Here is a 9375-nt window from a genome sequence, read left to right on the forward strand (position 1 = left end):
TTTAGAGATGGGATCTCACTGTGTTGCCCAGGCTGGTCTCAAACTCCTGAGCTGAAGGGATCCTCTTGCCTCAGCCTCCCAAAGTGCTGGGATTACAGGTGTGAGCCACTGCATCTGGGCACCTTTTATTTCTTTTCTTGCCTGAGAGGACTGCATAGAAAGCACAGTGACTCATCATTTATATGGTGAGGTGTCTGCTCTCATGATGAGACCACCAGCCACCACGCCCAGCTAATTTTTCTGTGTGTATTTTCAGTAGAGACGGAGTTTCACTATGTTGGCCAGGCTGGTCTTGAATCCCTGACCTCAAGCGATCCACCCGCCTGGACCTCCCAAAACGCTGGGATTATAGGCATGAGGCGTTGCTGCCGGGGAGCCCTCTGGACACCCAGAAATGCCACAGCCAGGACCGTGGGACGCAGCTCACCCGCCGAAGGGGCAGCGGGCAGCCAGTCCAGGGGAGAATGAGGGAGGGGCGGGGCTGAGGTTCGGCAGAGGAGAACCCAGGCAGGGAGGGCCTCGGGCGGCCACGGAGACCACTTTGCCATTTTGGGCGTTCTGGGGGAGGACAACGCGCGCAGAAAGCGCAGTCATCTCAAGCTGACCTCCAAGGCTACCGGGTTCGAGGGCTGGAGCCGGGTCTGAAAGCCCCGACCCGTCCATGGCGCGTGGACTGTGGGTCCCGCCTGCCGCTTGGCCCCCTCGCTCGACCCGGCCGGGTCAGCGACCACAGCGGGGGCGTCTGGTCCTTCCTTCGGCCCCCGCCTGGATGAGGCCTCGGGCTCCTTCCTTGTGACCGCGGCCCAGGACGGCGCCCGGGGCGGCCCAGCTCCACACCCGCGCCGCGGAACCCAGGCGCTGGGCGCGGGGGCTCCCTGCCAACATGGCGGCGCCGCCCGACCGCCTCCCCGGGTCACGGGTGTCTGCGTCTCGCCGCGAGCGCGCGGGCAGAGCCGGTGCCGCCAGACGACGGGAGGCGAGAGGAGCCCGACTCCAGCAGCGCGTGGCGAGCTGCGCCAGAGCCCCAGGCAGCGAGCACACCCCAAACGGCACCGAGGCCCGCACTGCTGCCCTGGCGACGGCGCGCTGGGGTGGACGCAGGCCGTGAGCGCTCGGCGCAGGCGCAGTAGGCCGTGAGTGAAGACGCGTTCCCTACGCGTGCGCGCTGCGTACACGGCGGGCGACGGCGCGCGGGGGGTGGACGCAGGCGCCGCAGGCCGTGAGCGCTCGACGCAGGCGCAGTAGCCGGTGAGTGGAGACGCGTAGCGTACGCGTGCGCGCTGCGTACACGGCGGGCGACGGCGCGCGGGGGTAGACGCCGGCGCCGCAGGCGTGAGCGCTCCGCGCAGGCGCAGTAGGCTGTGAGTGGAGACATGTAGCGTACGCGTGCGCGCTGCGTACACGGCGGGCGACGGTGCGCGGCAATGGCTGCCCACGATTGTCCGAGAGGCGGAGCGCTCGGTCTTTTTTAGGGCCGGGTCTCCAGACGCCGCCGGTGGTGCCTCGAGGCCCCGTTGCACGCATCCGCTGCCGCAGCCGCATCAGAACTTCATTTCGGTGACGCTGAGCTTTGGCCAGAGCTACGGCAACCGCGAGAGCTGCCAGCGGCGCTGGTGCTGGAGGGTGAGGGCCGCGCCGGGCTGACCGGGGCCCGGGGCCGCTGCGCTCGCCGCCCTCCCGGCCTGCGGCTCGGAGCGGGGCCTGGGCGGGCGGACACAACTGCCCCCGCGCCGCCCTCTCCACCGCTTCCCAGCAAAAAAGGGCAAATATGGGTTCCGGGCCGGGACAGCCTCGGTCGACTCGCCTGCAGCGTTCTCAGCGGCCCGAATTCTGCCGGGCTCTGGTGGGAGGAGGGACCGGAGCCCCAGCAGGTTGTCTGGGCTTCCTTCGCTTTTCTGCAAGGTCCTGGCCCAGCCCGTGGTCCCTCTCAGCGGAAACCCCTGGAGCTGTTGCTCCTGAGAAAGCTAGCGGCCCCTGACGCGTTGCTGCGGCCTGGCGTGACGCTCGTAGCCAGGCGATGTTCCGTGAGGCACGAAGCGCCACGCAGACACCACGAGGAAGGGAGACGAACCGAGACCTTTTCTTGACTCGAAGCAGGGAACACACAGCTCACCCTGACACTTGGCAGCGAACATAGCTGAGAATTGCCCTCTGCCTTCTCACAGCGTCTAATCTTTTATTTTTATGTTTTTGAGGCAAGGTCTCGCTCTCTCCCAGGCTGGAGTGCAGTGGCAATCATGGCTCACTGCAGCCTCGACCTCTTGGCTTCCAGCGTGCGTCTAATCTCGAACCAAATCCTCCTGCCTTAGATCATCCCCCAAATCACCCAGCTACAGGTGAAATCCTGTGATAGTTTCCTCCATCACCCCGTTGCCGAGACACCTCAGCGTCCCAGCCCGGTGTGTTTGTACACGCTGCATAGAGTAAAAGACCCAACTTGTTTAACTCTGGGCGTGTTTGCAGTGGTCTTTGGCTGAGGGGCGTTATAGACTCTCAGTTGGAGAGTCACTGAAATTCAGCTGAGACTCCGAGCATGCCTGTCTGAGACCCTTTTGTGTCTGTCTCTGTGGGCACGACCTATATCCTTGGCTGGGAAGAAACAGGCATATTCTTTACTTCATTCTCCTTGAACACAAACCGTAGCCAGTTCCCGTTTTAGTTCTGACTCTGCAGAGATGAATAAAACAGACTGGTAGGAGAGGCTGGTCAGAAGCCAGCCGCAGACGGGCAGAGGCAGGTGGCACACGGTGTACGTCCTGTGTGGAAAAGAGCAGGGCGCTGGGGAAGAGCAGTGGCTGGATCTGAGGGCCCAGGGGAGCCCGTGGCACTGAGGGCAAGATCTGAGGGCTGAGAAGCTGCTGGCACCGGGCAGGGTGGGGAGAGGCCGACTTGAGCCCGAGTGAAACTGCCTGAGGCAAGGGGGACCTTGGCATACTGCGGAAGGTGAAATTCCCAGGGCTGGGAGCGGAGCGGGGGCTGGCTCAGTCCAGCTGTGGTCCTGCAGGTCCTGGAGGCAGCACTGGAGTTTTCAGCTGATGTATACAGGAAGATTTTGGCGTGGACTGCGTGTCTAAGAGAGATGTTTACCCTGAAACTGCTCTGGCTACAGGTGGAGACGCAGTGGAGGGCAGGAGGCCAGAAGAGCTGCCTGGCCGTGGGAAAAGCTGAGTGCGGGGAGGAGTCCAAAGGAATGGGCTGGAAGAGGGAGGGCAGGTCCCCGGTGGAGGGGCTACCATGGAGCTCCGTTTTGGATCTGCCCAGCGTGAGATGCCTGGGAGGTACCGTGGAGACCGTGGTGGGCAGGGTGTGCCAGGATCAGAGTCTGCCAGAGGAGACAGGGTTTAGGAGTCCCTAGGTATGGATGGTTTGTGTCGTCCGCAAAGGTTGGAGGAAGAGGCCAGCCTGGCTGAAAAGATTGGGGTCAGGGAGGAGGGCAGGGGCAGTGGAGACTGGGAATGGGTCAGGAGGCTGCCGCAGAAGCAGGAAAATGTCCTGTCAGTGAAGGTTTGGATCAGGAAGAACAGCCAAATCCCCGACGCCCCTGAGAACACCAGGGTGGTGCTGACTCCAGTGTCAGCACGATATGGTGTACTATGATATGTATATACACGTGTGTGTGTGCACGCGTGTGCGTGTGTGTCCGCCTCCCGGGCTGCAGTGCAGTGGCATGATCCATAGCTCACTGTAGCCTTGAACTCTTTCCTGCGCTCAAGTGATCCTCTCACCTCAGCCTCCCAAGTAGCTAGGACTACAGGTGCACACCACCACAGCTGGCTAATTTTTAAGATTTTTGTGGAGATGGGATCCCAATATGTGGCCCAGGTGAGTTCTGAACTCCTTTCCTCCAATGAGCCTCCCATGGCACCGGGATTATAGGTGTGAGTTAGTCTGCCCATTCATCAAAGTATGTTTTCAGCCACAATGGAATGACATTGGAAATGAGTAACAGGAAAAACTAGAACATTTGCAAAGATGTGGCAATGACACAACACACACTTAGGCCAGGCGTGGTGGCTCACTCCCGTAATCCCACCACTTCGGGAGGCTGAGGCGAGGGGATCACCTGAGGTCGGGAGTTTGTCACTAGCCTGACCAACAAGGAGAAACCCCGTCTCTACTAAAAATGCAAAATTAGCTGGGTGTGGTGGTGGACATCTGTAATCCCAGCTACTCGGGAGGCTGAGCAGGAGAATTGCTTGAACCCAGGAGGTGGAGGTTGCAGTGAGCCAAGATTGCACCATTGCACTCCAGCCTGGACAAGAACGAAACTCAGTCTTAAAAATAAATAAATAAATAAACATTCTTAGCCAATGGATCAAAGAAGAACAAGGGGAGGTAGGAAATACTTAGAGACAAATGAAAATGAGAACAGAAACTACCAGAATGTATGGGATGGAACAAAGGTTATGCTCAGATGAAAAGTAACTGAACACCGATTCTTTTGTAGTCATAAGTGTGATTATTTGGTTTCACACTCCTGTGAGATGAGCCTCCTTCAGACCTTCTTATGAAGGCAGCGCATTACCCATCTAACACCAAAAAACACAGTAGAGTCCCCAGTTCTACTTGCTTTTTCTCTTGTCCCGACAGACGCGTAGGGTGCCTCAACCTCTCTGTGACCTGGCCAGCTCTGTGTTTTTTCCCTGGGGCACGAAGAAACGTGTTTAGTTTGTTGTTGGAAACTCTGAAAGAAACCAGCCCCGGCTCTGAGCAAATTTCCTAAACCCTCTATAAAGGCCATATCCTGACCCGCGCTGTGGGTGTGCTGTGAAGAACCCGTCTGCGTTCTGCTGCTGGCGGCGGGACGCTGCAGCCCTCCGTAAGTTCCCCTAGTAAATGCTGGGGCGGGTCACCCTGCTGTTCAGTGCCGACCTGCCCTGTCTCAGGATGGTTTGGGCACTCCGCTGTGGGAACGCCTCTGCCACTCCTTTTTGGGGTCACTCCAAAGGTTTGGCCAGGATGAAACAAATACCTATGTTAAAAGAGAAGGAAGAAGATCTCAAATCAGTGACCTAGATTTAAATATTGACAAACTAGAAGAGCAAAGAAAATCCAAAGCTAGCATAAGGTGGTCCGGCGCGGCAGCTCACGCCTGAAATCCCAGCATTTTGGAAAGCCGAGGTGGACAGATCACCTGAGGTCAGAAGTTTGAGACCAGCCTGGCCAATATGGTGAAACTCTTCTCTACTAAAATACAAAAAACACCTGACATGGTGGCACATGCCTGTAATCCTAGCTACTCGGGATGCTGAGGCAGGAATACAGCTTGAATCCAGGGGGCTGAAGTTGCAGTGAGCCAAGATTGAGCCACTGCACTCCAGCCTGGGCGACAAGAGCCAGATTCTGTATCGAAAAAGCAAAAACAAGATGCCTGCTTCACCATTCAATATCGTACTGAAAGTCCTACCCAGGGCAATTAGATGAGAAAAAGAAGTGCATTCAAATAGAAAAGAAAGTAGAACTCTCTTTGGTCACAGATGACATGATCCTACATACAGAAAATCCCAAAGAAAACACAAGAAAGCTACTAGAGTTGGTAGACAAACTCAGCAACGTTGCAGGCATAGTGTCACAACGAATCAATGTGTCTGTGGGCCTGCAGCCAACAGTCCAAAAGGAGTGAAGAAAACAGCTTTATGTGCAACAACATCTAAGAGTAAAATGCCAAGGAATAAACTTAACCAAGGAGGTGAAATACGCACTGAAAACTACAAAACTGAAAGAAGCTAAAGAAAACCTAAATAAGTGCAAAGGAACCCTTGTTTGTGAGAAGGAAGTCAGCATTGTTAAGATGTTAATGCTTCCTTAAGCGATCCAGAACAATCTCGAAAGAGCAAAGTTGGGCTGGGCACCGTGGCTCACGCCTGTAAACCCAGCACGTTGGGAGGCCGAAGTGGACGGATCACCCGAGGTCAGGAGTTCGAGACCAGCCTGGCCAACATGATGAATCCTTGTTTCTACTAAAAATACAAAAATTAGCCGGGCATGGTGGCAGGTGCCTGGGATCCCAGCACTTTGGGGGCCGAGGTGGGTGGATTGCCTGAGGTTGGAAGTTTGGGACCAGCCTAACCAATATGGAGCAACCCCATCTCTACTAAAAAATTACAAAGTTAGCTGGGCATGGTGGTACATGACTGTAATCCCAGCTACTTGGGAGGCTGAGGCAGGATAATCTTTGAACCCGGGTGGGGGAGCTTGCAGTGAGGTGAGATCACACCATTGCACTCCAGCCTGGGCAAAAAGAGTGAAACTCTGTCTCAAAAAAAAAAAAAAAAAAAAAAAAAAAAAAACAGGCAAGGTGGTGCACGCCTGTAGTCCCAGCTACTCGAGAGGGTGAGGCAGGAGGATGGTTTGATGTTGGAGCCTGGGAGGCAGAGGCTGCAGGGAGCAGAGACTGCACCACGGCATTCTAGAGCAAGAGCCTGTCTCAGGAAAAAACAAAACAAAAAACCAGTCTCTTCAACAAATGGTGCTGGGAAAACTGGATATTCACATGCAGACAGTGAGGCTGGACCACTACGTCACGTCATCCGCCAAAATCAACTCAAAATGGATCAGTGACCGAAATGTAAGAGCCAAAACCGTGCTCGCTTTGGCAGCACGTATACTAAAATTAGAACAATACAGAGATTAGCACAGCCCTGCGCAAGAATGACACGCAAATTCGTGAAGTGTTCCATGTAGTTTTTTTTTTTTTTGAGACGGAGTTTCACTCTCGTTACCCAGGCTGGAGTGCAATGGCGCGATCTCAGCTCACCGCAACCTCCGCCTCCTGGGTTCAGGCAATTCTCCTGCCTCAGCCTCCTGAGTAGCTGGGATTACAGGCACGCACCACCATGCCCAGCTAATGTTTTGTATTTTTAGTAGAGACGGGGTTTCACCATGTTGACCAGGATGGTCTCGATCTCTTGACCTCGTGATCCACCCGCCTCGGCCTCCCAAAGTGCTGGGATTACAGGCTTGAGCCACCGCGCCCGGCTCCATGTAGTTTTTAATTAAAAAAAGTTGGCCAGGCACAGTGGCTCACAACTGTAATCCCAGCACTTTGGGAGGCCGAGGCAGGGAATCACAACGTCAGGAGATCAAGACCATCCTGGCCAACATGGTGAAACCCCGTCTCTACTGAAAAATACAAATAAATTAGCTGGGTGTGGTGGCACACGCCTGTAGTCCCAGCTACTCGGGAGGGCGAGGCAGGAGAATTGCTTAAACTCAGGAGGCAGAGATTGCAGTGAGCCAAGATTGTGCCACTGCACTCCAGCCTGGGTGACAGTGTGAGACTGTCTCAAAAAAAAAAAAAAAAAAAATATATATATATATATATATATATATATATATCTGTCTTAAAACTGGCTGGGCACGGTGGCTCACACCTGTAATCCCAGCACTTTGGGAGGCTGAGGTGGGCAGATAACTTGAGGTCAGGAGTTTGAGACCAGCCTGGTCAAGATGGTGAAACCCCGTCTCTATTAAAAATACAAAAATTAGCTGGGTGTGGTGGCTCATGCCAGTAATCCTAGCACTTTGGGAGGCCAAGGTGGGTGGCTCACCTGAAGTCAAGAGTTCAATACCAGCCTGGCCATCATGGTGAAACCCCATCTTTAAAAATAAATAAATAAATAAAAAATACAAAAATTAGCCATGTGTGCTGGCAGACACCTGTAATTCCAGCTACTCAGGAGGCTGAGGCAGGAGAATCACTTGAACCCAGGAGGCGGAGGTTGCAGTGAGCCCAGATGACACCACTGCACTGCAGCCTGGGCGACAGAGTGAGACTGTCTCAGAACCCCCAAAACAACAACAAAAAAACTATAAAACTCTTAGGAAAAAAAAAAATATAGACCAAAAGTACAGGCAACAAAAGAGACGGATGAAGTGGACGTCACCGAAATAACGTTTGCAGATCAAAGGGCAGTATCAACAGAATAAAAAAGCAACGCACAGAACGGGAGAAAAGATTTGCCGATCACAAAGGGTTAAGATCCAGATGGTTTTTAAAAACAATGAAACTCAAAAGCAACCTAATTAAAAAATGAGCGAAGGATCTGGTAGGCATTTCTCCGGAGAAGACACACAAATGGCCGGTCAACACAGGAAAAAGCTTCAACATCACTGATGGTTAGGGAGAGGCAAATCAAAACCACCGAGGGAGACCATTAGGACGGCTGCTCCCAAAAGAGCGGAACGTGGTGCGTGTCGGTGAGGACGTGGAGAAGCCGGAGCTCCTACGCACCGTTGGCAGGGAGGTAAACTGGCAAAGACGCTGCCAGAAACTACGGTGGATCCGCAAAATAAATCTGGTGTCAAATTAGATATGATCCCGAAAATTTGTTTCTGGAGATATAAAGGAGTTGAAAGCAGAGATTCAGACGGTTGCCTTCACACCCAAGTTCATCGTATCAGTATTCACAGTGGCTAAAGGTTCGGGCGCGGTGGCTCACGCCTGAAATCCCAGCACTTTGGGACACCAAGGCGGGCAGATCACCCAAGGTCAGGAGTTTGAGACCAACCTGGCCAACATGGTGAAAGCCCTTCTCTACTAAAAATACAAAAAATACCCGGGCGTGGTGGTGCATGCCTGTAATCCCAGCTACCCGGGACGCTGAGGCAGGAGAATTGCTTCAGCCCGGGAGGTGGAGGTTACTGTGAGCCGAGATCACACCACTGCATTCTAGCCTGGGCGACAGAGCAAGACTCTGTCTCGGGGGAAAGAAAACCCAAAAAAACAAAAATGAGCTGGGTGTGTTGGTGGGTGCCTATAATCCCAGCTACTCCGGAGGCTGGGGCAGGAAAATCGTTTGACCCTGGGAGGCAGAGATTGCAGACTGTGCCACTGCACTCCAGCCTGGGTGGCAGCAGGGCCATCACCAAGAAAAAAAAATGGGATAAAATCCTGTAGGATTCCGCTGATATAGCTGGACTGGGCAGAGCCACAGAGACAAATGATCAGGTGGTGGGTCCAGGGGCTGGGGGTCATTGTTTAATGGCTACAGTTTCTGTCGGGTGACGAGGTAGTTTGGGAAATTGTGATTTCAGTGCAGTGTTGTGAATGTACTTGATGCCACTGAATTTCACACATCAAAGTGGTCAAGTGGTAAATTTCATATTATGTGTAATTCAGCGAAGACCAGCACCGCCCTCAGTGCAGACACAGCAGGTCCTGGCCACATGCACCAAAGCCGCCTGCCAGCCGCCCGCCTGCAGCCTTTTGGTCTGAGGGGCAGCACAGATGGCAGGCGTGGCCAGGCATGGCCCCCAGTCTGAGCCGTGGAGGGTGGGATGGGTGGTCCCAGCAGGAATCAGTGTGTGGAGGAGCTGCCTGGATGGTCTGGTGGAGGCAGGTGGCCTTGGGGAAGGTTTGGGCTCAGCAGCTTC

General features: G+C 54.3%; 1 protein-coding gene, 1 long non-coding RNA gene and 2 other non-coding genes across 4 annotated transcripts in view; 3 read left to right on the forward strand and 1 right to left on the reverse strand.

Annotated features, from left to right (window-relative positions):
• Positions 1 to 9375, reverse strand: part of C8G (complement C8 gamma chain) — a 618926-nt gene that overhangs the window by 439691 nt on the left and 169860 nt on the right. The window lies entirely within an intron of this gene.
• LOC108287286 lies at positions 1416 to 2450 on the forward strand. The gene is made up of 2 exons (XR_001818269.2): positions 1416 to 1623; positions 2218 to 2450. It is a non-coding gene; the product is annotated as an uncharacterized LOC108287286 (long non-coding RNA).
• Positions 4436 to 4535, forward strand: LOC119467848. The gene has a single exon (XR_005196478.1). It is a non-coding gene; the product is annotated as a small nucleolar RNA U13 (small nucleolar RNA).
• Positions 6584 to 6686, forward strand: LOC119467850. Its single transcript, XR_005196479.1, has one exon. It is a non-coding gene; the product is annotated as a U6 spliceosomal RNA (small nuclear RNA).

This window comes from Cebus imitator, unplaced genomic scaffold (genome assembly GCF_001604975.1).
Source record: "Cebus imitator isolate Cc_AM_T3 unplaced genomic scaffold, Cebus_imitator-1.0 Scaffold339, whole genome shotgun sequence".
Classification (NCBI taxonomy): domain Eukaryota; kingdom Metazoa; phylum Chordata; class Mammalia; order Primates; family Cebidae; genus Cebus; species Cebus imitator.